Genomic DNA, 26,657 nt, shown 5'->3' with positions numbered 1-26,657 from the left:
TCCTCCTGGCCCTAGCTAAAATGGCCATCTATAAAACCAGAGTGAGGAGGTTGGCTGATGGAGTTTCCTGTGACTGTGGGGCCTATTTCCGATCCTCTGTCCGTTCACGTATCCAGGCAGAGTTCTGTCCTCTGACTCCCTTGATGTCTTTGAGGAGCAGTGGGCGCTGTCCGGGGTTCTCTGCTCAGTGTCCCCATCCAGTTTTCTTCATTTGACCCTTTGACCACACTCCTGTCCCTGTTATTTCATTAGTTGCCTCCCAGAATTATTTGGTATCTGGGTCCTGTGGATCCCCCTTTTTAGGCTGGGGGGATCCTTTAGCAGTGGACGGGCTTCACCCTCCCACTTCCCAGATCCCAATAGGATCACTCTCCTGTAGCCATCTGGCCCAACCTGTCAGAGCACATAGATTTTACGGGACTTTGAAAATTATGATCAGCTCAGTGGCAACTGAGTGGGAGAGTCTGGAAGTTTGGAAGCCCTTAAGCAAACGCCTCCAAATTTGCTCCACAACTTCTATCTTAGCTCCCATTTCAGAATACCAATTTTCAAGACAATCTCCCCATGCATGTGGATTTTAGAGCATCATCTGGGAGAGCTGCATATGAGGTAACCATTGAGCTGATGAGCCCACCACCTACTCCACTAGTGTCAAGGTTCCTTCCCCACTCTGAGCTCTTAGAGTACAGATGTGGGGGCCTGCATGAAAAAAAAACCCCAAGCTTATTTTTACCAGCTTAGGTTAAAGCTTCCCCAAGGTACAAATTATTTTACCTTTTGCCCTTGGACTTTATTGCTGCCACCACCAAGCGTCTAACAAATGTATAACAGGGAAAGAGTTGGCTTCCCCCCCGCAAAAAAAATCCTCCTAAACCCTACACCCCCTTTCCTGGGGAAGGCTTGATAAAAATCCTCACCAATTTACATAGGTGAACACAGATCCAAACCCTTGGATCTTAAGAACAATGAAAAAAGCAATCAGGTTCTTAAAAGAAGAATTTTAATTGAAGAAAAAGTAAAAGAATCACCTCTGTAAAATCAGGATGGTAAATACCTTACAGGGTAATTGGATTCAAAACATAGAGAATCCCTCTAGGCAAAACTTTAAGTTACAAAAAGACACAAAAACAGGAATATCCATTCCATTCAGCACAGCTTATTTTCGCAGCCATTTAAAGAAATCATAATCTAACGCATGTCTAACTAGATTACTTACTAAGTTCTAAGACTCCATTCCTGTTCTGTTCCCGGCAAAAGCATCACACAGACAGAGAGAACCTTTGTTTCCCCCCGCCCCCCTCCAGCTTTGAAAGTATCTTGTCTCCTCATTGGTCATTTTGGTCAGGTGCCAGCGAGGTTATCCTAGCTTCTTAACCCTTTACGGGTGAAAAGGTTTTTCCTCTGGCCAGGAGGGATTTTAAAGGTGTTTACCTTTCCCTTTATATTTATGACAACTAGCCTGAGAAGTCATATCAGTTTTCAAGACAGTCTGAGTATGTGTGCTTAGAGTGCTTTGAAATATCAGCTCTTAAACACCAAAGAGCTCTGCTCTCAGGAAAACCTTCCCCAAGGAGCCGTGTTTTAGTCAAATGTTGCTGGGCCTCACCTTGTCTCACCTTTCCCCTTCTCCCTTTTGTTTCCTTCCTTTTCCCACAGGCTTTTTGAGATTTTGTTTGTACAGCAGTTCATTTTCTGAATATAGCAGGTCATTTCCTCACATTTGCACACTCTATATAGCTCCCCATAAAAGCTTATCTATGCCAATAAGAGATGAACAAATACCTTCTATCTGGGTCACTCCTGGTCCCAAGTGCCTCTGCTGAGCTTTCACTCTCATTTCATATGTTTTTTGGCGGAAGAACTGCCAGCTTATGATGAATGCTCCATTGTAATGCTCATGCAGTGGATACTGAGCAACCTCTCAATGCTTCTCTTCCTCTTTCCTCTTCCATCCCCCCAGGAGCATCTCTCAGTAAGTAGCTCCCAACATTGGAATGCTCAAGTCTTTTTGCAGATTAAGAGGTTTTCAAGAGTTCTGGTCATACAAATATTAGTTGATCAATACTTTACAGAGGGCTAACAAATAATCAGCAGAGGTTTTAGCTAACCAATTGTTATAGATTATTAAAGAGTCCAACAGGTAGCGTATAACCATCTACAATACTGACAGGTTTCAGAGTATCAGCCGTGGTAGTCTGTATTTGCAAAAAGAACAGTACTTGTGGCACCTTAGAGTCTAACAAATTTATTTGAGCATAAGCTTTTGTGAGCTACAGCTCACTTCATCGGATGCATGTAGTGGAAAATACAGTGGGGAGATTTATATACATAGAGAACATGAAACAACGGGTGTTGCCATACACACTGTAACCAGAGTGATTACTTAAGGTGAGCTATTACCAGCAGGAGAGCAAGGGGGGGGGGGGAAACTTTTGTAGTGATAATCAAGGTGGGCCATTTCCAGCAGTTGACAAGAATGTCTGAGGAACAGTGGGGGAATAAACATGGGGAAATAGTTTTACTTTGTGTAATGACACATCCACTCCCAGTCTCTATTCAAGCCTAAGTTAATTGTATCCAGTTTGCAAATTAATTCCAATTCAGCAGTCTCTCATTGGAGACTGTTTTTGAAGTTTTTTTGTTGAAGTATTGCCATTTTTAGGTCTGTAATCGAGTGACCAGAGAGAGTGAAGTGTTCTCCAACCGGTTTTTGAATGCTGTAATTCTTGACGTCTGATTTGTGTCCATTTATTTTACGTAGAGACTGTCCAGTTTGACCAATGTACATGGCAGAGGGGCATTGCTGGCACATGATGGCATATATCACATTGGTAGATGTGCAGGTGAATGAGCCTCTGATAGTGTGGCTGATGTGATTAGGCCTATGACTGGTTTCCCTTGAATAGATATGGGACCAGTTGGCAACTTGGCTTTGTTGCAAGGATAAGTTTCCGGGGTTGAGTGTTCTGGTGGTGGTGTTGCTGGTGGCGTATGTGTTTCAGGTTGGTGGGCTGTCTGTAAGCAAGGACGGGACTGTCCTCCAGATCTGCGAGAGTGATGGGCCCGGCCCCCGTACAGGCCGTAACCCCTGATGATGTGCGGGAGAGGCTCCAGTTGGGGCCGAAGGGTGACGGCCAGTGTGCGCTCCGCCATTTTCCTCCGTTGGGCCATGTCCTGTAGTAGTTGACTTCTTGGTAACTCTTTTGGCTCTGTCAATTCTGTTTCTTCACTTCAGCAGATGGGTATTGTAGTTGTAAGAATGCTTGATAGAGATCTTATAGGTGTTTGTCTCTGTCTGAGGGGTTGGAGCAAATGCAGTTGTATCGTAGAGCTTGGCTGTAGACAATGGATCGTGTGGTGTGGTCTGGATGAAAGCTGGAGGCATGTAGGTAGGAATAGCGGTCAGTAGGTTTCCGGTATAGGGTGGGGTTTATGTGACCATCGCTTATTAGCACCGTAGTATCCAGGAAGTGGATCTCTTGCGTGGACTGGTCCAGGCTGAGGTTGATGGTGGGATGGAAATCGTGGAAATCATGGTGGTATTCCTCAAGGGCTTCTTTTCCATGGTTCCAGATGATGAAGATGTCATCAGTGTAGTGCAAGTAGAGTAGGGTCATTAGGGGACGAGAGTTGAGGAAGCGTTGTTCTAAGTCAGCCATAAAAATGTTGGCATACTGTGGGGCCATGCGAGTACCCATAGCAGTACAGCTGATATGAAGGTATACATTGTCTCCAAATGTGAAATAGTTATGGGTGAGGACAAAGTCAAAGTTCAGCCACCAGGTTTGCCGTGACATTATCGGGGATACTGTTTCTGACGGCTTGTAGTCCATCTTTGTGTGGAGTGTTGGTGTAGAGGGCTTCTACATCCATAGTGGCCAGGATGGTGTTTTTAGGAAGATCACTGATGGATTTTAGTTTCCTCAGGAAGTCAGTGATGTCTCTAAGATAGCTGGGAGTGCTGGTAACATAGGCCTGAGGAGAGAGTCTACATAGCCAGACAATCCTGCTGTCAGGGTGCCAATGCCTGAGATGATGGGGTGCCAGGATTTCCAGGTTTATGGATCTTGAGTAGCAGATAGAATACCCCAGGTCAGGTTCCAGGGGTGTGTCTGTGCGGATTTGTTCTTGTGCTTTTTCAGGGAGTTTCATGAGCAAATGCTGTAGCTTCTTTTGGTAACCCTCAGTGGGATCAGAGGGTAATGACTTGTAGAAAGTGGTGTTGGAGAGCTGCCTAGCAGCCTCTTGTTCATATTCCGATCTATTCATGATGACGACAGCACCTCCATCCTTTCTGTAGTGAGGGTCCCAAAACTAGACACAACACTTGAGATGTTGCCTCACCAGTGCCGAATAGAGGGAAATAATCACTTCCCTCGATCTGCTGGCAATGCTCCTACTAATACAGCCCAATATTCTGTTGGCCTTCTTGGCAACAAGGGCACACTGCTGACTCGTATCCAGCTTCTCATCCACTGTAATCCCCAGGTCCTTTTCTGCAGAACTGCTGCTTAGCCAGTCTGTCCCCAGCCTGTACCAGTGCATTGGATATCAGCTGCCAATTAGACATCAAGCCATTGATCACTACCCATTGAGCCCAACGATCTAGCCAGCTCTCTATCCACCTTATAGTCCATCATCCAATCCATACTTCTTTAACTTGCTGGCAAGAATACTGTGAGAGACCGTATCAAAAGCTTTGCTAAAGTCAAGATATATCATGCCCACCACTTTCCTAATATCCACAGAGCCAGTTATCTCGTCATAGAAGGCAACTAGATTAGTCAGGCATGACTTGCCCTTGGTGAATCCATGTTGAATGTACCTGATCACCTTCCTCTCCTCCAAGTGTTTCAAAATGGATTCCTTGAGGACCTGCCCCATGATTTTTCCAGGGACTGAGGTGAGGCTGACCAGTCTGAAGTTCTCTGGATTCCCCTTCTTCCCTTTTTTAAAGATGGGCACTATATTAGTCTTTTTCTAGTCATCTGGGACCTCCCCCAATTGCCTTGAGTTTTCAGAGATAATGGCCAATGGCTCTGCAATCACATCAACCAACTCTCTCAGCAACCTCGGATGCATTAGATCTGGCCCCATGGACTTGTGCATGTCCAGCTTTTCTAAATAGTCCTTAACCTGTTCTTTCACCACTGAGAGCTGCTCACATCCTCCCCATACTGTGCTGCTCAGTGCAGCAGTCTGGGAGCTGACCTTGTTTGTGAAGACCGAGGGGAAAAAAAAAGCATTAAGTACTTCAGCTTTTTCCACATCATCTGTCACTAGGTTGCCTTCCCCATTCAGTAACAGTCCCACACTTTTCCTGACCTCCTTCTTGTTGCTAATATACCTGTAGAAACCTTTCTTGTTACCCTTCACATCCCTTGCTAGCTGCAACTCCAGTTGTGCTTTAGCCTTTCTGATTACACCCCTGCATGCTCAAGCAGTATCTTTATACTCCTCTCTAGTCATGTATCCAAGTTTCCACTTCTTGTAAGCTTCCTTTTTGAGTTTAAGCTCACCAAAGATTTCTCTGTTAAGTCAAGCTCATCGCCTGCCATATTCTTTCTTCACTTCAGGATAGTTTGTTCCTGCGCCCTTAATAAGGCTTCTTGAAAATGCAGTCAGCTCTCCTGGACTCCCTTCCCCCACATATTAGCCTCCCAAGGGATCCTGCTCTTCAGTTCCCTGAGGGAGTCAAAGTCTGCTTTTCTGAAGTCCAGGGTCTGTATTCTGTTTCTCTCCTTTCTTCCTTTTGTCAGGATCCTGAACTTGACCATCTCGTAGTCACTGCAGCCTAGGTTGCCACCCACTTCTACTTCCCCTACAAATTCTTCCCTGTTTCTGCGCAGCAGGTCAAGAGGAGAATGGCCCCTGGTTGGTTCCTCCAGCACTTGCACCAGGAAGTTGTTCCCAACACTCTCCAAAAACTTCCTGGATTGTCTGTACATTGCTGTATTGCTCTCCCAACAGATGTCAGGGTGATTGAAGTCCCCCATGAGAACCAGGACCTGTGATCTGGAAACTTCTATTAGTTGTCCAAAGAGAGCCTCGTCTACCTCATCCTCCTGGTCTGGTGGTCTATAGCGGAAGCTCACCACGACATCATCCTTGTTGCTCTTGCCTCTAATCTTAACCCAAAGACTCTCAGCAGGCTTTTCTCCAGTTTCATACTGGAGCTCTGAGCAATCATACTGCTCTCTTGCATATAGTGCAAGTCCCCCACCTTTTCTCCCCCGCCTGTCCTTCCTGAACAGTTGATACCCATCCATGACAGTGCTCCAGTCATGTGAGTTACCCCACCAAGTCTCTGTTATTCCAATCACATCATAGTTCTTTGACTGTGCCAGGACTTCCAATTCTTCCTGCTTGTTGCCCAGGCATTTTGTGTTCTTGTACAGGCACCTAAGATAACTAGCCGATTGCCCTACTTTCTCAGTACGAATCAGGAGGCCTCTCCGTTGCGCCCTCCTCCTTATGTTTCCTCCCAGTATCTCACTTCACCACTTACCTCAGGGCTTAGGTCACCATCCCCTGGTGAACCTAGTTTAAAGCCCTCCTCACTAGGTTAGCTAGCCTGCCTGCAAAGATGCTCTTTCCTCTCTTCGTTAAGTGATCCCATCTCTTCCTAGCAATCCTTCTTCCTGGAAAAACATCCCATGGTCGAAGAATCCAAAGCCCTCTCTCCGACACCACCTGCGCAACCACACATTTACCTCTACAATTCGATAGTCCTTTTCCTTCAACAGGGAGGATGGATAAGAACACGACTTATCCATTACATCACTTCTAATTTCTTTAGTCTAGCTCATCATTAATATACAATGCTATTCCACCACCTTTACCTTTTTTCTGTCTTTCCTAAATAGCCCATACTCTTCAATCCCTGTACTCCAGTCATGACTACTATTCCACCATGTTTCTGTTATGCCTATAATATCTGGTTTCGCTTCCTGCACCAGTAGTTCAAGTTCCTTCATTTTGTTTCCCAGGCTCCTTGCATTGGTGTACAGCCATCTTAGTAGTTTCTACTTGGTTTCGCCCATATTACTCACCCAATTAGGTACAGTCATTCTACTACCAGTATTATCAATTGGCTGTTAGTCTCTTTGGTATCAGTACTATCTTTCCTCTTAATGACCATTCTCTTACTCACTGCTTTTCCTTTCTCCATTGCTATTTCCTTTCTTATTTGATTTTTCTCCCACTCAATGTTAGATTAGCAACAAAATGGTAGATTGTAATAGCATGGCCCCCACCTCTCATGAGCACCAGTTCTGGTTGGGTGTGTCTGTGGTCTTTAAACCAGTCCCAGCCCTGGGATTGGACCATACCCCCGGGGCTTCCTCCCTGGAGGCAACGGTTTCACTATCTCAGTGCCTTCTGGCCTCTTGACAGCTTAAATCCCCTTCTGGGGAGGTTATCACTGTCTGATTTTTAGGCCACATCCCAAGCGGGGGGACCCAGGCCTGCTCACTACTCTGGATCCCAGCCCTGGGATTCTAAGAATAGCAGCCATGCACTTCTGTGTCCCTTTAATGAACTGCCTTCAATTCCCTGATCACTTCCCTGCAGCCCCAGTCTTCACCAAAACATCACCCTTACCTCAGATTCATCTGAATTCAGGCCCAGCAGCCAGCCAGGAGCTCTTCTTTGCTCTCCTGGTCCCTGCTAGCACTGATCTGTCTGTTGTGCTGCAGTTCTCTTTTGCCAGCCAGGAGCACCAGATGCACTCCTCTGGCTCCAGCAATAAACTGAGTGTCTCTGGCTCTGCAGCTCGTTTTTATATGGCCCATCTAGGCCTTGATTTGCTACTTCCCGCAGCCTCTCTAATTGAGTGCATCCCCTGCAGCCACTCCAGGCTGCTTGGAGGACTCCTATATTGTGACAGATGTGGCCTCTGGGCCTATTCTACCCAGTGACACAGATGAAATTCAATGTTGATAAGTACAAAGTAATGCACAATGGAAAAAATAATTCCAACTACACATATATAAGGATGGGTTCTAAATTAGCTGTTACTATCCAAGAGAGAGATGTTGGGGTCACTGTGGATAGTTCTCTGAAAACTTCTGCTCAATATGCAGCAGTGGTCAAAAAGGCTAACAGTATGTTAAGAATTATTAGGAAAGGCATAGAAATTAAGACTAAATATATCACAATGCCACTATATAAATTCATGGATATGCCCACACCATGAATAATGTGTAAAGTTCTAGTTGCCCTATCTCAAAAAGGATATAATGGAACTGGAAAAGGTTCAGAGAAGGGCAACAAGGATGATCAAAGGTATGGAAAAGCTTCCAGATGAGGAGTGACTGAAAAGATTAGGGTTGTTCATCTTAGAAAAGAGACAACTAAGGGGGGAGATGATAGAGGTTGATAAAATCTTGAATGGGGTGGAAAAAAGTGAACAGATAAGTGCTATTTACCCTTTCACCCAATACAAAAAACAGGGATCACCCAGTGAAATTAATATGCAGCAGGTTTAATAGAAACAAGAGGACATAACGCACAACTAACCTGTGGAATTTATTTCCATTGGATATTGTGACGGCCAAAAGTGGTTCACAAAAGAACAGGATAAGTTCATGGAGGATAGGTCCATCCACTTGCCATCTAATATGTTAATTGCCCCTTCTGGCCTGCCTTAACCCATTCTGGGCAAATGTGGGAAGGACATCCCATCATATAGGTCCATCAATGCCTATTAGCCAAGATGGTCAGGGATGCAACCCTGACTTCCAGAATCCAGAAGTGCAAGACAGGAGTGGCTCACTCTATAATTGTCCTATTCTGTAACACTCCCCTGAAGCTGTGGTATGGGCCACTGTTGGAAGACAGGATACTGGGCAAGATGAACATGGTCTGGCCCAGGATGGCCACTCTCATGTTTTTAGCTATGGTTCATACAAATCACCATTGCTACTGTTAAGTATTGCCCATTGTGTCTGGTCTGGGGAAGACATGACACAACCTTCCTAGCTCATGGTGGATGTACATACAGAGGCTTTCCATGGTAGAGCAGTTTCAACGTCCTAATGTAAATCAGAATTAATCCAATGTAGGCACAGTCCTAAAGTTGCCACGCTGGCTGATTCAGACACTTCCTCTCAGACATGCCCCCAATATAATAAGACCGTCACCCCAATGCTAGAAGAAGAGGAAATTGGCTGTAAAAAATTGCACACAGATGAGCTCAGTGGCATGTGCAGCTCTGTTTGCACATTTAAATGGTTTGTGGCCATCGTATCCCTATGCAGTGGAGTGCAGAGAGTAAACCAGAGAGGCCACCTATCATAGAATATCAGGGTTGGAAGAGACCTCAGGAGGTCATCTAATCCAAACCCCTGCTCAAAGCAGGACCAATCCCCAACTAAATCATCCCAGCCAGGGCTTTGTCAAGCCTGACTTAAAAAACTTCAAAGGAAGGCGATTCCACCACCTCCCTAGGTAACCCATTCCAGTGCTTCACCACTCTCCTGGTGAAAAAGTTTTTCCTAATATCCACCCTAAACCTCCCCCACTGCAACTTGAGACTGCTCCTCGTTCTGTCATCTGCTACCACTGAGAACAGTCTAGATCCATCCTCTTTGGAACCCCCTTTCAGGTAGTTGAAAGCAGCTATCAAATCCCCCCTCATTCCACAGACTAAACAAGCCCAGTTCCCTCAGCCTCACCTCATAAATCATGTATTCCAGTCCCCTAATCATTTTTGTTGCCCTCTGCTGGACGCTTTCCAATTTTTTCACATCCTTGTAGTGTGAGGTCCAAAACTGGACATAGTACTCCAGATGAGGCTTCACCAATGCCGAATAGAGGGGAATAATCCCGTCCCTCGATCTGCTGGCAATGCCCCTACTTATACGTCCCAAAATGCCATTGGCCTTCTTGGCAACAATGGCACACTGTTGACTCCTATCCAGCTTCTCATTCACTGTAACCCCTAGGTCCTTTTCTGAAGAAATGCTGCCTAGCCATTCGGTCCCTAGTCTGTAGTGGTGCATGGGATTCTTCCGTCCTAAGTGCAAGACTCTGCACCTGTCCTTGTTGAACCTCATCAGATTCCCTTTTGTCTCAATCCTCTAATTTGTCTAGAGCCCTCTGTATCGTATCCCTACCCTCCAGTGTATCTACCTCTCCTCCCAGTTTAGTGTCATCTGCAAACTTGCTGAGGGTGCAATCCACACCATCCTCCAGATCATTAATGAAGATATTGAACAAAACTGGCCCCAGGACCGACACTTGGGGCACTCCGCTTGGTACCGGATACCAACTAGATATGGAGCCATTGATCACTACCCGTTGAGCCTGATGATCTAGCCAGCTTTCTATCCACCTTTTATAGTCCATTCATCCAGCCCATTCTTCTTTAACTTGCTGGAAAGAATACTGTGGGAGACCGTGTCAAAAGCTTTGCTAAAGTCAAGGAATTACACATCCACTGCTTTCCCCTCCTCCACAGAGCCAGTTATCTCGTCATAGGAGGCAACTAGATTAGTCAGGCATGACTTCCCCATGGTGAATCCATGCTGACTGTTCCTGCTCACTTTCCTCTAAGTGCTTCAAAATTGATTCCTTGAGGATCTGCTCCATGATTTTTTCAGGGACTAAGGTGAGGCTGAGTGGCCTGTAGTTCCCTGGATTCCCTTTCCTCCCTTTTTTAAAGATGGGCACTATATTAATCTTTTTCCAGTCATCCGGGACTTCCCCCGATTGCCATGAGTTTTCAAAGATAATGGCCAATGGCTCTGCAATCACGTCCGCCAAATCCTTTAGCACTGTCGGATGCAGCGCATCCGGCCCCATGGACTTGTGCTTGTCCAGCTTTTCTAAATAGTCCTGAACCACTTATTTCTCCACAGAGGGGGCTGGTCACCTCCTCCCCATGCTGTGCTGCCCAGTGCAGGAGTCTGGAAGCTGACCTTGTTCATGAAGACAGAGGCAAAAAAAGCACTGAGTACATTAGCTTTTTTGACATCCTCTGTCACTAGGTTGCCTCCCTCATTCAGTAAGGGGCCCACACGTTCCTTGACTTTCTTCTTGTTGCTAACATCCTGAAGAAATCCTTCTTGTTACTCTTAACATCTCTTGCTAGCTGCAACTCCAGGTGTGATTTGGCCTTCCTGATTTCACTCCTGCATGCCTGAGCAATATATTTATACTCTTCCCTGGTCATTTGTCCAGTCTTCCACTTCTTCTCAGCTTCTTTTTTGTGTTTAAGATCAGCAAGGATTTCACTGTTAAGCCAAGCTGGTCGCCTGCCATATTTACTATTCTTTCTACACATTGGGATGGTTTGGCCCTGTAACCTCAATAAGGATTCTTTAAAATACAGGTTTCAGAGTAGCAGCAGTGTTAGTCTGTTTTCGCAAAAAGAAAAGGAGTACTTGTGGCACCTTAGAGACTAACATTTATTTGAGCATAAGCTTTCGTGAGCGACAGCTCACTTCATTGGATGCATTCAGTGCCACAATGACTCCTTTTCTTTTTAAAATACAGCCAGCTCTCCTGGACTCCTTTTCCCCTCATGTTGTTCTCCCAGGGGATCCTGCCCATCAGTACCAGAGGGAGTCAAAGTCTGTTTTTCTGAAGTCCAGGGTCCGTATTCTGCTGGTCTCCTTGTGCATGCTGCGATGGTCGTAGGAGGGTTGTTTGCAAAGTTAGGGTTATTATGCTAGAACTTCTCTCTGCACTGGCACTGCACCACGTTGCAGGACTGCACAGTGACTGGCTTGTCAAAACAAGTCTAACCCAAGGAGTGGATTTAATGCCTGTGAACCATTGAAGCCCTTTTGTACATGGACAGACAGCATGTTACACGTGCTGTGGGGGGCCACATAGTGTGTTAGCCTGGCAGATTTCTCTAGCTCAGATGGGGGGGGACAAGGGGGGAGGGAGAGAGAGACAGAGAGAGAGCGCGTGCTGTGATGGGCAACTTCTCCCACATCTCCAGAGTGGTGCTGAGTCCTACAGGGCTTTAAGGGGCCCAGAGGATGGGTCTGTACCTAGCCTTTGATTAGATGAGCTCTCCATGGCAGATTCTCAGGGCCAAGGAAGGCCTTTGGCCTTCCCCATTGAGCTAATCACTGAAATAACTAAATTGATGGGCTCCGGGAACCTGGTTATCAGATCAGGATAAAAGCTAAACGGGTCTCACACGGGAAATGTTATTGCTGAACTAGCACACAACAGACAAAGCAATAACACTGCAATAAACTAGCAGAAAATTAAAGCAATAACCAGTGTGACCACTTTTTTTTCTTTTTAGAGGTATCTAGAGATTAGTACATCGTGTCATAAGTGGTGATCTCAAGTCCATGGGATATGTCAGTTCACTCTCCAACCTGATATGGTTATCTAAATCTCTCTGTTTCTCTAATCTGTATTTCACTAACATTCTTTGTGCTGGTAATTTTCTGCTTTCTCTTTCAAGTTTAGTGGGGCAAGTTTGATATGAAGCTGCCCCTTCTGCACACACCTCCAAGGAACCTCTGTATAAGGGCCTGCTCCTTTCATGCCTGGCTGTGTGGGCAAGATTGAGTCTCAATTAATGCTGTCCAACTCAGCTGTCCAGCCTGGAGGCTACAAAGGACTGAATCATTGTTGCCAGTTCTGCGTTGGATCAGACAGGAGCACAGATTTTTGATAACTCCCAGAGAGAAATATATGTGGCTGTTGTTCACTGAATGTGCAAGCGCCTGGCCAGGTTGTTGAGTGATTTCAGTGGACAGTGAGGGGATGGGTGGGACATAGTGAGGTATAATCCAGACGAGTGGTGGCAGGAGGGGGTTGGCTATGTCATCCTGCCCAGCAACCCTGGGTGCCTTACAATTCCTGGCTGAAGTAGCTCCCACCTGGGCCAATCACAAACAGCCTTGCAAAAAGTAATTGCAAAAAAAAAAAAAATTTGAGTACATCAGAAGCAGGAAGTCTGCTAAACAACCAGTGAGGCCTCTGGACGATCGAGATGCTAAAGGAGCACTCAAGGATGATAAGACCATTGCAGAGAAACTAAATGAATTCTTTCCATTGGTCTTCACGGCTGAGGATTTGAAGGAGGTTTCCAAACCTGAGCCATTCTTTTTAGTGACAGATCTAAGGAACTGTCCCAGATTGAGGTATCATTAGAGGAGGTTTTGGAACAAACTGATAAACTAAACAGTAATAAATCACCAGGATCAAATGGTATTCACCCAAGAGTTCTGAAGAAACTGAAATTTGAAATTGCAGCACTACTAACTGTAGTCTGTAACCTATCATTGAAATCAGCTTCTGTACCAAATGACTAGAGGATAGCTAATGTGATGTCAATTTTTAAAAAGGGCTCCAGAGGTGATCCCAGCAATTACAGGCTGGTAAGCCTGACTTCAGTACCAGAAAAACTGGTTGAAACTATAGTAAAGAACAAAATTGTCAGACACATAGATGAACATAATTTGTTGGGGAAGAGTCAACATGTTTTTTGTAAAGGGAAATCATGCCTCACCAATCTACTAGAATTCTTTGAGGGGTCAACAGGCATGTGGACAAGGGGGATCCAGTGGATATAGTGTACTTAGATTTTCAGAAAGCCTTTGATGAAGTCCCTCACCAAAAGCTCTTAAGCAAAGTAAGCTGTCATGGGATAACAGGGAAGGTTCTCTCATGGATTGGGAACTGTTTAAAAGATAGGAAACAAAGGGTAGGATTAAATGGTCAGTTTTCAGAATGGAGAGAGTTAAATAGTGGTGTCCCCAAGGGGGTCTCACTGGGACCAGTCCTATTCAACATATTCATAAATGATCTGGAAAAAGGGGTAAACAGTGAGGTGGCAAAAGAACAGGGTTCAAAAAAGAACTAGATAAATTCATGGAGGATAGGTCCATCAATGGCTATTAGCCAGGATGGGCAGGGATGGTGTCCCTAGTCTCTGTTTGCCAGAAGCTGGGAATGAAAGACAGGGAATGGATCACTTGATTACCTGTTCTGTTCATTCCTTCTGAGGCACCGGGCATTGACCACTGTCAGAAGACAGGGTACTGGGCTAGATGGACTTTTGGTTTGACCCAATATGGCCGTTCTTATGTTCTTAACCCACATTCTGAGTTCCTGTGTGTAACTGCAGCTTGCCAGCTACATTCTGACTCTCACCAGCCTGGGTTATATTGAAGGGTGACCCCAACATATACCCAGTCTTGGATTCCTGCCCCAGAAATGTATGTCTTCTACTGCCCAGCTCTTTCCTGGACACTACAAATATTTTAAGTCCCTTATTTCTTTAAGGGAATGACATACCAGCTTCTTATCTTAAATTGAGAGTTAGCTGGACACTTAACTTAAACACATTGGATTAGATAAAATAATAAAACAAGTTTATTAACTACAAAAAGATGGATTTTAAGTGAGTGCAAGTAATGAGGCATAGAATTCAGAAATGGTTGCAAGAAAAATAAAGATAAAATGCTTACTAGTGACTAACAACAAACTATATTAGATTCAAGCAAAATTTCTCACCACAAGCTTCCAGCAATGTTATTGAACAAATTCTTCAGGGTAGGACCCCTCCCCCTAAGTTCAACAGCTGTTTCCTTTTATCCTCTCAGATGCAGAGAATGGAATGGGTGTGTGGGGGGGGGTGTCTTGGAGTTCTGGTCTGTCTTTTGAAAAATATTTCCAGCTGAGAACCAAGAGACGAATTTATTTGGAAGGATGTTCCCTGCTGTTTTTTTTTTAACCTATATAAATTGCCTTTGTTTTCCCTTTCTGCTTGATGACTCTGTTTACTGATTAAATGCAAATGAAGGCAAGCACGTATTCCTTTGTTGGGTGTGGGACTCTGGGGATTGTGTGTGTGGTTGATTAGTTTTGCTGTTTTTATTGTCACTCTGTATTAGAGTTGGCATCAGGGATCTGGGTATATTAGTGTATCTTTAAAAAAAACTGGCAGAGGTGCCAAAGATGTTGCATGGGCCTCTCTTTTATTAGTGCTCATCTAAATTGAAATAAATCAATGAAACAGTGAGGAAGTCAGATGGGTTGGTGTGTGTGCACATGTGTACATGCTGGGTATTTTTTGGGGGAAAGAGGGGGACATGTACAGGCATGTGTCAGAGGATTTTAGGGGACAGGAGAGAGAGAGAGAAGGAATGAAAGGAGAAGAGAGGGTTTCCTACAATAATTTGAAAGTTTGCTGAAGTTGAATCTGTCCTCCATCTCTGTGCTTAAAGTACATTGATGCACCCACAGACCTGACCTGTCCCAATCAGTTGCCTGATTTTAGGAAACTGCTTGACTTTTGTGGCCACCAGCTCTCATTGCACTACTCAACTCTGTGTCCCAGGAGTCTGAGATCATAGGCAGAGACAGGGAGGATGTGGGGCAGGGGGAGGAGGGAGAACCAGAGGGTAAACTCCAGAGTTGGGAAGGCAAGGACACAGATGAGTGAAGAGGAAAGATACAGGAAAGAGAACAAGGGGGGAGGGGCAAGAGAACGAGATAAAAAGAGAGACTCAGTGAAGAGCACAGTTCCACTTTCAGCAAACAGCCAAGACAAGATGCCTAAGACTTTGAAAGATGCCCTGCAGGAGGTTCTGGATGAGCTGGGGAAAGATGATTTCGAGCGATTCAAGGCTAAACTAAACAGCCTTCCAGAGGTGCCCCAGGGCTGTAGCAGAATCCCCAAGGGGAAGTTGGAGGAGGCAAACCGCCTCACTGTGTGTGACCTGATCATAAATTACTACACCACTGGATGGGCTCTTCAGGTGGCCATGGGCGTCCTCAGAGGAATCAACCAGAACGAGCTGGCCACAAAGCTTCAGACACTTGTGTATAACTAGAGCTGGTGAGTAGATTCCCTCTTGCTTTGGGGGCTCAGCATCTTTACCTGTCCTTTGGCTAGTTAATTGTTCCCTGGCAGGGCCCTGCCATTCTCTCTCTGGAGAGAGGTGGCTGCTGCAGCAGAGCCTGACCTGCAGGGATGCCTGCTCAGAGATTCTCCGGGTTAGAGAGAGCCCAGAGGTACCTGCAGATGCTAGGGGGCTGCAATATACAGCAGGTCCATGGAGAAGGTGGGAGACCAGCAGCCAAGTCCATCCCTTGTGTGGCTCCATGGGCCCCAGGTTAGAATTAAGTGGTTTCCCAGCCACATTTCTGGAAAATGGTTTCTGTGGGGCTCTGGGGATGCCTTGGCCACCCAGGGACATTAGTCCCGGCTGGGCAGGGAAAAGGAGGATGGAATTCCCCCTCCCCTTCACTGCACAGAGCAGCTGGGGCTGGGTCACATCAACTCCCCCAAAACTTCCCTTGGCTGCAGAAGGCTCTGCACCGCAGGGAGGGGGAAGTTAGCAGGAGGGTCTGGGTGCACAAGGTAAGGCTTGGTAGGGTGGGGGTGAGGCTCAGTGGGGGTTTTGGTTGTGGGGGGGATCTGGATGCATGGGGGTTGGGTGGACAGGGGGAGTAGCTCCCTATACAGAGACTCCTCCCCCCACACCCAGAACCACCCCACCAAGCCCCCCAAACTCCCACTCTTCCGAGCCTCACCCTCTATATCGGGAGCCCCCCACCCCGGACCCCCACGCCCCTGAATCTCAGGCAGCTGCACCCTGTCCACCCCTCCCCACCAAGCCCCACTCCCCCTGCACCCAGAACTCCCAATGAGCCCCTGTGCATGCAGATTCCCCCCAAACACACTCAGACTCCCTCACCAAGCTGCCCGCACCCAGATTGCACCACACAGAACCCTGCAACTCTTGAGGGAATTCTGCGCCGAAAAATTAAAAATTTAAAAATTCCTGGAAAGTTCTGCATATTTTATTTGTCAAAATAACAGCGTGACAGAATAACAATATAATCACCATTTTCAATTAATTTGGTAATTTTTGTTTCAAAATACTGGTCAGGAAATAATTGAAAATGGTGTGATTATATTATTATTCTGACAAACAAAATTTGCAGAATTTTTTAAAATGTTGTGTGCAGAATTTTTAATTTTTTGGCACAGAATTCCCTCAGGAATATGCTCATGGAATAACCTGCTCATATGGCAAGCTGGATGGGAGCCGACACCCCTTAGAGGGGATAGGCTCTGTATCCCATTCCCATCCCTTTAAGCCAGCCAGTCCCCTGCCCTGGAGCCGGACTGAAGCCAGCTTCCCCAAGAGGGGAAAGGTCCTGTATCCCATTCTCCATCCCCTTGAACTAGCCCTGGGGCTATGTTGGATCCAATAGCCTAGAGGGGAAAAACCTGTATCTCATTTCTGAATCACCCAATGTTCTCCTGAGGTAAGTTTGCCTTGACATGTGAAATACACCGACACCAGCTACCTGAGAGCATTCAGGTTTGGGACTTTTTTTACCTACCCTTGGTCTTCAGCTGGGTAAGACGTGGTGTTGTCTGAAATCAAGCCACCAGATTTCATGTGCTCTCCCGTTAGATGATGATGGTTTGCCCTTTTGACGGATCTGCAGGAGAAGTTTATCAAATATCCTGGTATTTCTGAGGTCAGGCTCAGGGTGGGAGGGTTTCCTGTGAAAGCAGAAAGTGATCAATGCATTCAGAACTGGCCCTGACCCTAACATTGTTATTTAATTACATTAGCCGGTAGCTGCAACCGCAATCAGGCCCCTGTTGTGCCAGACACTGCACAGACAAACAGGGTACGACTGCACTGCCTGGGCTCTGACTCAGGTTTGAGCCCAAGACCCCCTTCTCTCCACACACACATCAGCCTCCCTCAGGTCTCCGAGCACTCAGGACCAGGTTCCAGGACCCAGTGGGTGGGCCACTGTGACTCGGGCCCAAGTCCTGTCATTCTGCGGCGTGGATGCAGGTGAAGCTGCAGACGCAAATCAGAAAATCTATGTAGAACAATTAGGATACATCAGCCCGGCTGGGAGGCCCGGCTCCAGCCACTGTAAACCCATGTATACCCAGATTTACAATACTTTGTGGATGCTCAAGTGGAGGATTGGAAATGCCTAGTCCGCATACCACTTGGGCCCCAGAGACCTGGGTTTACAGTGCTGTGTAGACATAGTGAGAGCCAGTCCCTGACCCCTGGTGCTCACAATCTACACAGACAACACAGAGGGTGGGATAAAAGGACGTTACACAAGCTGATAATTGGCAATGATTATATTTGGGGGTTACTCTCTTTATGCAGGATTTTGTTATTTAAAGTGTGTGTGTGTGTGTGTGTGTGTGTGTGTGTACAATTGGTCACCCTGGAGGTCAGGAACAATACTGGATGTATGGCATAGAAATGTGTAAGATAGTCATTCACATGCACTCGTCACACAGACAAGGCTCCTTGCAGAGGCGGGCAGCTACTTCCCCAGCAAATGTGCTTCCAATATGTGAGAATTTATGGAAATATGCTAATATATGCAAAATTTCACCCTAGATGGGCATCATGCGGCATTGATGACAGAGTGTAAGGACACATGCAGCTTCTCTCCTCATCGAACTTCCTGTCCCAACATGAGACGTGATCCGAGCTCAGCAGAAGAGGCAGAACTTCCCAAACCACCTCTCACCGCCCTGTATCCAGCCCACAGCCTGTGCCGAGGAGAGAGGCTCTCCAAGGGCATCCTGATGTGCATGAAACACCCGACACTGCTGTCTCTCCAGAGCATGCTTCGCTGCAATGCCTGTCACCTATCGTGCAGCCTTCCCCTCTCACAGCCCAGCTCTGTCCCCACTTGCTCTGCTACAGGTCTGTCAATAAAAAGCTTTGAGCATTTCAGCCCCATGGTGTTGTGTGCGCCTGATTTGTATAGCTCTGCTGGGGGTCAGACTGCCAACTTCCACCCCACATTGCTATCAACCTGGGGCAGGGCACTGTGTCCCCACACCAGTCTGCCCTAGAGGGACTCAACCCTCTGCTGTGAACTGGCTGTGCACTATAGATGGCTTCGTTGGCCAGCCTCTGCCACAGCAGTGTGCAAGGGGCTCAGATGGGGCCAGTTGCGAGGACAGACTCATCTCCATTGTGGGGTGTAGAACGGCCAAGGGACAGTAATTGCAGCAGGGAATTGGTATCTTGGTTCACAGCCGAGCCACTTGGCATGTCATAGCTGCAGGCTGGACCAGTAAGAAGTCTGTGGCCCGGAGCTCCTGCATGAGGGTCTACCGAAATGCAGCCAAGGGCTCAGGGCCTCTGGACATGAGCTCAGCAAACAGTCAATACCTCAGGGCCCTTGGCCTAGGGGTTAGTGCTTGTCCAGCCCCAAGTGCAGGGCTTGGGGGGTTGAGGGACCCAGGCCCACCCTGCTCCACTGGGCCCTGGCAGCGACAGGGGATCCCGTCGCTGGGCTGGCGGGGAAACGGGCGGGTTGCTGCCTCGCCTCCCCACAACAGGCCCAATGTCTCCTTTCCCTGGGCTGCTGCAGGGGACCTGGTTTCCCATCTTCTCGTCGAGTGGCTCCCTCTCTGTGTTTCTCCAGCTCCTGGGGCCATGGCCGGCCTTTTCTCCAGGCCAGCTTAGGAGCGTTGTCACTCCCCCCCCCCACACACCCCAACAGGGGCTCTGCGGGCAACCCAGGTCTCTGGGGAGGACATCTGGCTCCTTCCCTGGTCTGGCGGCCACTGAGCTGCAGGGTCTGCCCCTTATATTTCCTGGCCTGCCCCCGCACTTCCTGCGAGGGCAAGGGGGATGGGACAGGGCAGGGGTAACTGTGTCCAACAGGGTGAATTAACCCTCCCTGGGCCAGAAGGAGGCCACTCCACCTCATGATGCTTCCCAAGGGGACAGGCCCATGTCCCATTCCCCACCACCCTGAGCCAGCCAGACCCCAACCCTGGGACTGTATTTGAACTGGGGCCCTAGGTGCAACCACAAATTAAAGAAAGGGAACAGCCACGTGGCTGCCAGTTGTCCCGATCCAGTTTAAAATTCTCCCTACCGACCAACCGAACGGTTCTGCGTTAATGAACCCACCAAAGACTGCCCTGAAGCAGCCGAGGTCACTGTGCAGATCACAGGCCTGACACAAACCCACAGAAGCAGGGAAACAAAGAGTTAAGCCATTTACCAGGACAGACCCTCTTCCCTCCCTCTCCCAGCTCCCCCCACATCTACCATACACCACAGATCATGCCTCACAGCCTCAACTCTGACCCCCAGGGACCCCGCCTTACAGTCCCCCTTTACCAAACTATCCACACCAGCCCGCTCCTTCCCCTGCCCTCCTGCACACCCTCTCCCAGCACCTCTAGGGGCGGGGGTGAGCTCGGTTTGGAGGTACCTGTAGGGTCTGGGACATGGGGAAAAGAACTCACCTGTTTTATGATTTGAGCTTTACAGGGAAACCATCCACTCCTAGTTGGGTTGTGACTATTTCAGGATTAAATTCACCCACAGCAATGGGAGACTCCATGCTGGCTGCTTAGGGGGGAAGTCCACTTCCGCTGGAGAGGGGCCATGTCTTTCTGCCTCTGTCACCAGTCTGCCTCCCTCCTGCCTCTTTTCTTGTCTGCAAGATCTGAGATGGGTCACAGGGAGCAGAGGGCCAGAGCTCAGGCAGCTGCAGTTTCCCTGATACAGGGAGAAGAAGCCAGGGTATTTCCCACATCAACTTGGGGCCAGTGGCTCCTGAGATCACATCTCTGCTATTTGCCTTCAGCCGGCCGGGCACTTTCCCAGAGATCTCATTCTCCATGAAAGCAGCCATGGCTTTGAAGATCTTCCTCTCCACAAATGCTGTGGCATGGGAGGGAAAACCTTTCCCCTGCAATGAGACTGGTCCCAACTTTTGTACAGAGGGAGTGTTGTGCCACTTTGCTAAAGTAGTCTCAAAGTCTTCCCACTGCCGCCTTGGGGAATGGCAATAGGTGATGGAAACCCATGTTATCCCTCTGCCACACATTGTGCAATAGTTCAGGTCCCACCACCCCACTTAGTAGCCCCTCCCTCACATCCCTAGCCTCTGTGGCCCCTTAGGCGAGCAGCAGCAGATTGTGGGGCATTGCTTATCAATTGCTCAGTGAAAGAGAAATTGATGCTACATAGGGAATTTCTAGTATATTTTCTTTATTTAGTGTATACTCAAGTTTCCTTGAATAGAAGTGGACAAAACACCATGAGGTTCTAATGGTTAAAAATGTACACATTTATTTCCAGTCTGAATTTGTTTAACTTCAACTTTCAGTCATTGGATCATGTTATATGATCTCTCTGCTAGATTGAAGGGCCCATTATTAAATATTTGCTCCTCATGTAGATACTTATAAACTGTAATCAAGTCATTCCTTAAACTTCTCTTTGTTAAGCTAAATAGCTTGAACACTAACAAGCATGTTTTCTAACCCTTTAATCATTCTCGTGGCTCTTGTCTGAACCCTCTTCAATTTATCAGAATCATAGAATAACAGGGTTGGAAGGTACCTCAGGAGGTCATCTAGTCCAACCCCCTGCTCAAAGCAGGACCAACTCCAACCAAATCATCCTAGCCAAATTGGCAAGATGGGCCTTAAAAAATCCTTCTTGAATTATGGACACCAGAACTGGACACAGGATTTCAGCAGAGTTTGCACCCGTGCCAAAGACAGAGGTAAAATAACCTCTCTGCTCCTGCTCAAGATTCTCATGGATATGCTTCAGAGTACCATATTAGCCCTCTTGGGCTCAGAGTCTCACTGGAATCTCATGTTCAGCTGATTATCCCTCACAACCCACAGATCTTTCTCAGACATTGCTTCCCAGTATAGAGTTCCTACTCCTGTAAGTATTGCCTACGTGCTTTGATCCAAGATGTATACATTTACATTTAGTCCTATTAAAATGCATAGTTTGCTTAAGCCAATTTACCAACTAATCCAGCTCACTCTGTATCAGTGACCTGTCCTCTTCACTCCTCCAATTTTTGTGTCATCTGCACATTTTATCAGAGATGATTTTATATTGTCTTCCAAGCCATTGATAAAAACGTTAAATCATTCATTCATTGGCGACCCCTCGATTCGAGGATGATCTCTACCACGGATTTACCTATGGGTCCTGAGATGACTCAGGAATCCAATCCTGGAATCGCAAATCCACCCGCAGTAGGAACAGACATTTTGTAGCAGACCAACTGCCTGCTGGGAGACAGTTCTTTCTTTTTCCTTCCTTGTCTCTCTCTGTTAAACAGCGTAAGGTCAAGAACTGATCCCTGCAGGATCCCACTAAAAACATACCCACTTGCAGGGAGGAAAGTAAATGGGAGGACTTACCGGTGCACCTGGTGTCGGCGTCCTTGGGGGTGGGGCAGCTCTGGGTCTCTAGAAGGAGTGGGGCCTCAGGCAGAAGGGGTGGGGCTGGGGATAGACTCCCCCAGCCAGCCCTTCATGGCTGCCGCTCCTGCGGTGGCCAAAAGCCCCAGGGCTGCAGTGGCTGAAGCTGGCAGCCCCAGGGCTCTGGTGGTGATTTGAAGGGCTTGGGGCTCCTGGCTGCTGCCTTTTAAATCACTGGGCCCCGGGGCAGCTTCCCCTTTTGCTCCCTCCCTGTCAGTGGCCCTGCTGGTAGCATCTGGCCACGCTTTAACGTCGCTGCCCCGTTTGCCCCTACTGGCAGGGCCGCTAACGGGGTGGAGCAAAAGGGGCAGCGCTTTAACAGCAGCCGTGCGCAGGCTGGTACCAGCGTCCGGTTCTTACCGGTATGCTATACAGGCCCACACTGGCCCACTTTCACCTCTGCCCGCTTGATAATGATTCCCCATTAACAATTACATGTTGAGACCTGCATAGATTCATAGATTCACAGATATCAAGGTCAGAAGGGACCATTATGATCATCTAGTCTGATCTCCTGCACAATGCCGGCCATCGAATCTTACCCACCCACTCCTGCAATAAACCTCTCACCTATGTCTGAGCTATTGAAGTCCTCAAATCATGGTTTAAAGACTTCAAGGTGCAGAGAATCCTCCAGCAAGTGACCCATGCCCCATCCCCCTTGGGGATTACAGAGCATGGCCCCTTTAAATCCTTATCCTAAGGCATAGGAAGTGCTGGTTATTCCAGGGGCAAGGAGAGAGGGAGGGCAACAGGAGTTGTGTGTCTGGAGCTCCAGACAAGCGGCCCCCACAGCTGAGAACCTGCCTGAAACTTGGAAGGGACAGAGCAGCTGACTGGGGATGCCCCAGGACAGGAGCCAGGAGGAGCACTGTGCCAGGGAAGAATCACCTGAGGATGGACCAGAGCTGGACCCAGTATCACTGCTGCCCAGAGCTGTGTGGGGCTGTGAGTACTGGGGCTTGCGGCCTTGCATTGGGAATAAGGAGGGAGGCTGCAGCTAGCTAAGTGGGAGGTGGTCACTCTGTGTAGGTTTGCAGAGAGTGGCAGAGGAGGGCACCGGAGGGATTTGCTGGGGAAAGGTTATTCGCACCAAAGGTGACCAGGAGCATCCAGGACTCACCACTTGGCTGGAACTCTGCCCAGAACTCCTGAGCTCTGAGTGCAGACGTATTGCTCAGTGTCTGTCCATTCAGACTGTGGTACTGCGGGGCCTGTGGGGCCTCGTGTTCGATGTAACCCTGTTTTATTGCTTCCCCATCTTTTCACAGATTCATAGATACTAAGGTCAGAAGGGACCATTCTGATCATCTAGTCCGACCTCCTGCACAGCGCAGGCCACAGAATCTCACCCACCCACTCCTATGGAAAACCTCACCCATGGCTGAGCTATTGAAGTCCTCAAATCATGGTTTAAAGACTTCAAAGAGCAGAGAAGCCCCTGTTGTTTTTCTCCTTTCGTCCCTCTGTACATAGTTCCCTGTCCTGTATTCATTGTACTACTCTGGGTTGTGTGTGTGAGTGTGACCACTCGAGGCGGGGTTGGGGGGTTGGAACAGGTGCCCCTGGGGGAGAGGGAGTTTCCTTGCTGCATTCCTGTGCATGCCTTTTCTCAGCCAGAGTGTAGTGAGGCAGCTGCCCCACTATGGCACGGAAGGGGTTAAAACAGGACAAAGGGGGTTGTGTAGAGCCCCAGCCAACTAGGAAAGGGCTTACTGAGAGTCAATCAAGCTGAGGCTTCAAAGCAGCCAATCAGGGCCAGGCTGGGCCTTATAAGAAGGCTGCAGGGTGGCAAGGAACTCATTCTCTCCCTGGAGGGCAAAGGGAGAAGAATTGGCTCTTAGGGAAGAGGGCAGGGCTCGGCTCGGCTCGGCTCGGCTCTAGGCCGATGACTGCCAGACTGGGGCCCTGATACAAAAAGCAGAGAAGGTGCTGGGGCTGTGGGGAAGTGGCTCAGGGAAGCAGGCCATAGAAGGGAGTTGAAGGAAGGCAGTAAGTGGCTGCTACTAGAGGGTCCCTGGATTGGGGCCCAGAGCAGCGGGCAGGCCTGGGCCCCCTTTTTGCCCCCACATGCTAGTGATGAGAGTGGCTAAGACAGACTGCAATTTGCCCTTGGAGGAAGGGGCTAGATTGAGGACTGCAGTGAGCCACTGAGGCAAGTGATAGAACCAGAAGCTGCCAGTCCCCTAGAAAGGGACTAGGGGAGAGTCAGTGGAGCGGGCACAGCTGGAGGGCAGTGCCCAGAAGTGGACACCATGGGCTGGGAATGATGTGGGTCCAACTGCGAGGATGGTGGAAACTGAGTAATGGTGAGCGAGACACCACTTGCAAAAGCAGAGTGCTGAAGGAGCAAATTCCCAAAACAACCAGCAGGAGGCGCTGCAGCGGTGAGTTTGACCCCGGTACACAGAGCCACCTGCAGAGCAGACTCCATCTTCTCCACCAGGGCACTATAGTTACATTAATATTATATCATTATGTATATTTTTAATCAAAATTTTGTGCGGTATCATGTCAAATGCCTGCCAGAATTCTATCGCATCAACACTATTACCTTTATCACTCAAACCTGTAATCTCATCAAAACAAAGCTATTAAGTTTATATCACAGTTTTTGTTTTCCATAAACCTATGATGATTTGCATTAATCACTTTATCCTCCTTTTAATTCTTTATAAATCGAGTCCTGTATCATTAGCGTGCTTGAGATCGATGTCAGACAGGCCTATAGTTACCTGGGTCATTCTGTTTGTCCTTTTAAAATAATGGCACAAGATTTTCTTTCTGCCAGTCTTCTTGGAGCACTGGGAAGTTCTAGACTTATTTAACACCACCTCTGCGCCTTCCCCCCTCCCCGCCCCCACATCCCACTGTGCATGAACAAGTTTACATGAGGGCAGACCCCCTGAATATTTTACATTGAGTGTGCTGCCCCACACTTCTCCCAGTTCATGCCATGCTGCCGTCTAATCTTCTGGGGATATAGGGAGCAGAAACAATGGAGTTTTCCAGGGGATGGAAAGGCTGTTGTGTCTGGAGTCTTTGGGCATTTAGCTCCATAATCGTCTGGACCATTTGCATCCATCATCAATGTTGGCAACAGGGGTGGTTGGGTGAAGGGAACTCCTGCACATACATTGCGAGGATCTGCCCACCAGTTGAGAGAGGTTTTGATTGTTAAGGGCACTGATGTCTTTTCAGGATGTATACTATTCTGAGCCATCCTCAAAGACAATGCATGTGGAGTCTTACATGCTTTATAGCAAAGGTGTCTGCCACCGTATGCCCCAGTAGTTGGAGACAGGTTTGGGCCTTCATGTCCTGATGCACTTCCCACTGCACCTCTTGGTCCCTTTGCCTCTCCTCCCACATCCAACCTCTCCATCTTTGTCTGTCACTCTGCTCTTGATCATTTAACCCCCTCCAATCCCTGTGTTCGCAGTCACAAGCTGCTGTGGACTGGAGAATCTTGGAACATCTCCCTGGACTGCTTCTTTCTTCACGTGAGCTGGGTCAGGTATTGATCGGGCGTGGAGAGGGCACCTCTCAAGGGCACCACAGCAGAAGCTGCTGATAAAAACAGACTGAATCGTTGTTAGATTTACAGTCAGAGCAGAAAGGGGAAGATAAACCTCATAACTCCCCTTATGTTATTCCCACAAAAATCTTTATTTAATCATGCGAGCTGTCACTTTAGCTTTCAGACAGCCCATTGCTGTGGCTCTGCAGCTCAAGCCAGAGTGAGTACAGAGGAGTATGGGAAGATGGGAACCTATTACACTCGAGGTTTTCATGCCAGGAGCCCCTGGGTATAAGTAAAGGGAAAATGCAGTGAATTGAATATTGTCACTATTTTTACAGGCAGGGGTGATTTTGACTGATATCTCATTCCTGAGGTTGACCAAAGCTAGAGAATGCACCTGCTGGTAGCGTCCCTAAGCTGCCCAAGCCTAAATGCTGCTAGCCCGCTTAATGCAATTTGCCAGTGGATCTCCATGCAGAGTGGCACGGGAATGTCTCCTATCGTGGAGGAAGAAACAAAACTACCATCCCTTACAATGACTGGGGGGAGGATTGCACAGTATTTCCATGATTGTTTCATTGAGATCACTTGAAGGTACAAGGGTCGTCCCTGTATGGATGAACATAGCACTCTGCATGAGGAGAATTGTCGTCCTCCATACCTAACAAAAACAGGAAAGGGGAACACCGCCTCCACCTCTTCTTTCTACCTCAATTTGAGCACAGGCTAGGGATCTCTTGTGGATTGTGTAATTAGGACTGCTACAATTATCTTTTTTGAATTAATTTCCGGCATATAGCAGTTGATTGAAGTGGCAATGATAATGTATTCCAGAATATTAATTTTAATTGTATTCCCAGCACTCTTCTGAATATGCGGAGTACT

At 47.7% G+C, this 26,657-nt stretch overlaps 1 protein-coding gene across 8 annotated transcripts in view; it reads right to left on the bottom strand.

Moving 5' to 3' along the window:
* Nucleotides 1–1,412: 1,412 nt before the first annotated feature.
* Nucleotides 1,413–26,657, bottom strand: part of LOC119856505 (NACHT, LRR and PYD domains-containing protein 1a-like) — a 50,796-nt gene continuing 25,551 nt past the window's right edge. For all 8 annotated transcript variants that reach the window (XM_043517244.1, XM_043517247.1, XM_043517248.1 and 5 more), the window contains one exon: nt 1,413–1,454. The gene's annotated coding sequence lies outside the window, so the exon portion shown is untranslated. The remainder of the gene's footprint in view (nt 1,455–26,657) is intronic.

This window comes from Dermochelys coriacea, chromosome 6 (assembly GCF_009764565.3).
Source record: "Dermochelys coriacea isolate rDerCor1 chromosome 6, rDerCor1.pri.v4, whole genome shotgun sequence".
Classification (NCBI taxonomy): Eukaryota; Metazoa; Chordata; order Testudines; family Dermochelyidae; genus Dermochelys; species Dermochelys coriacea.
This window is presented reverse-complemented; position numbering and strand designations above follow the sequence as displayed.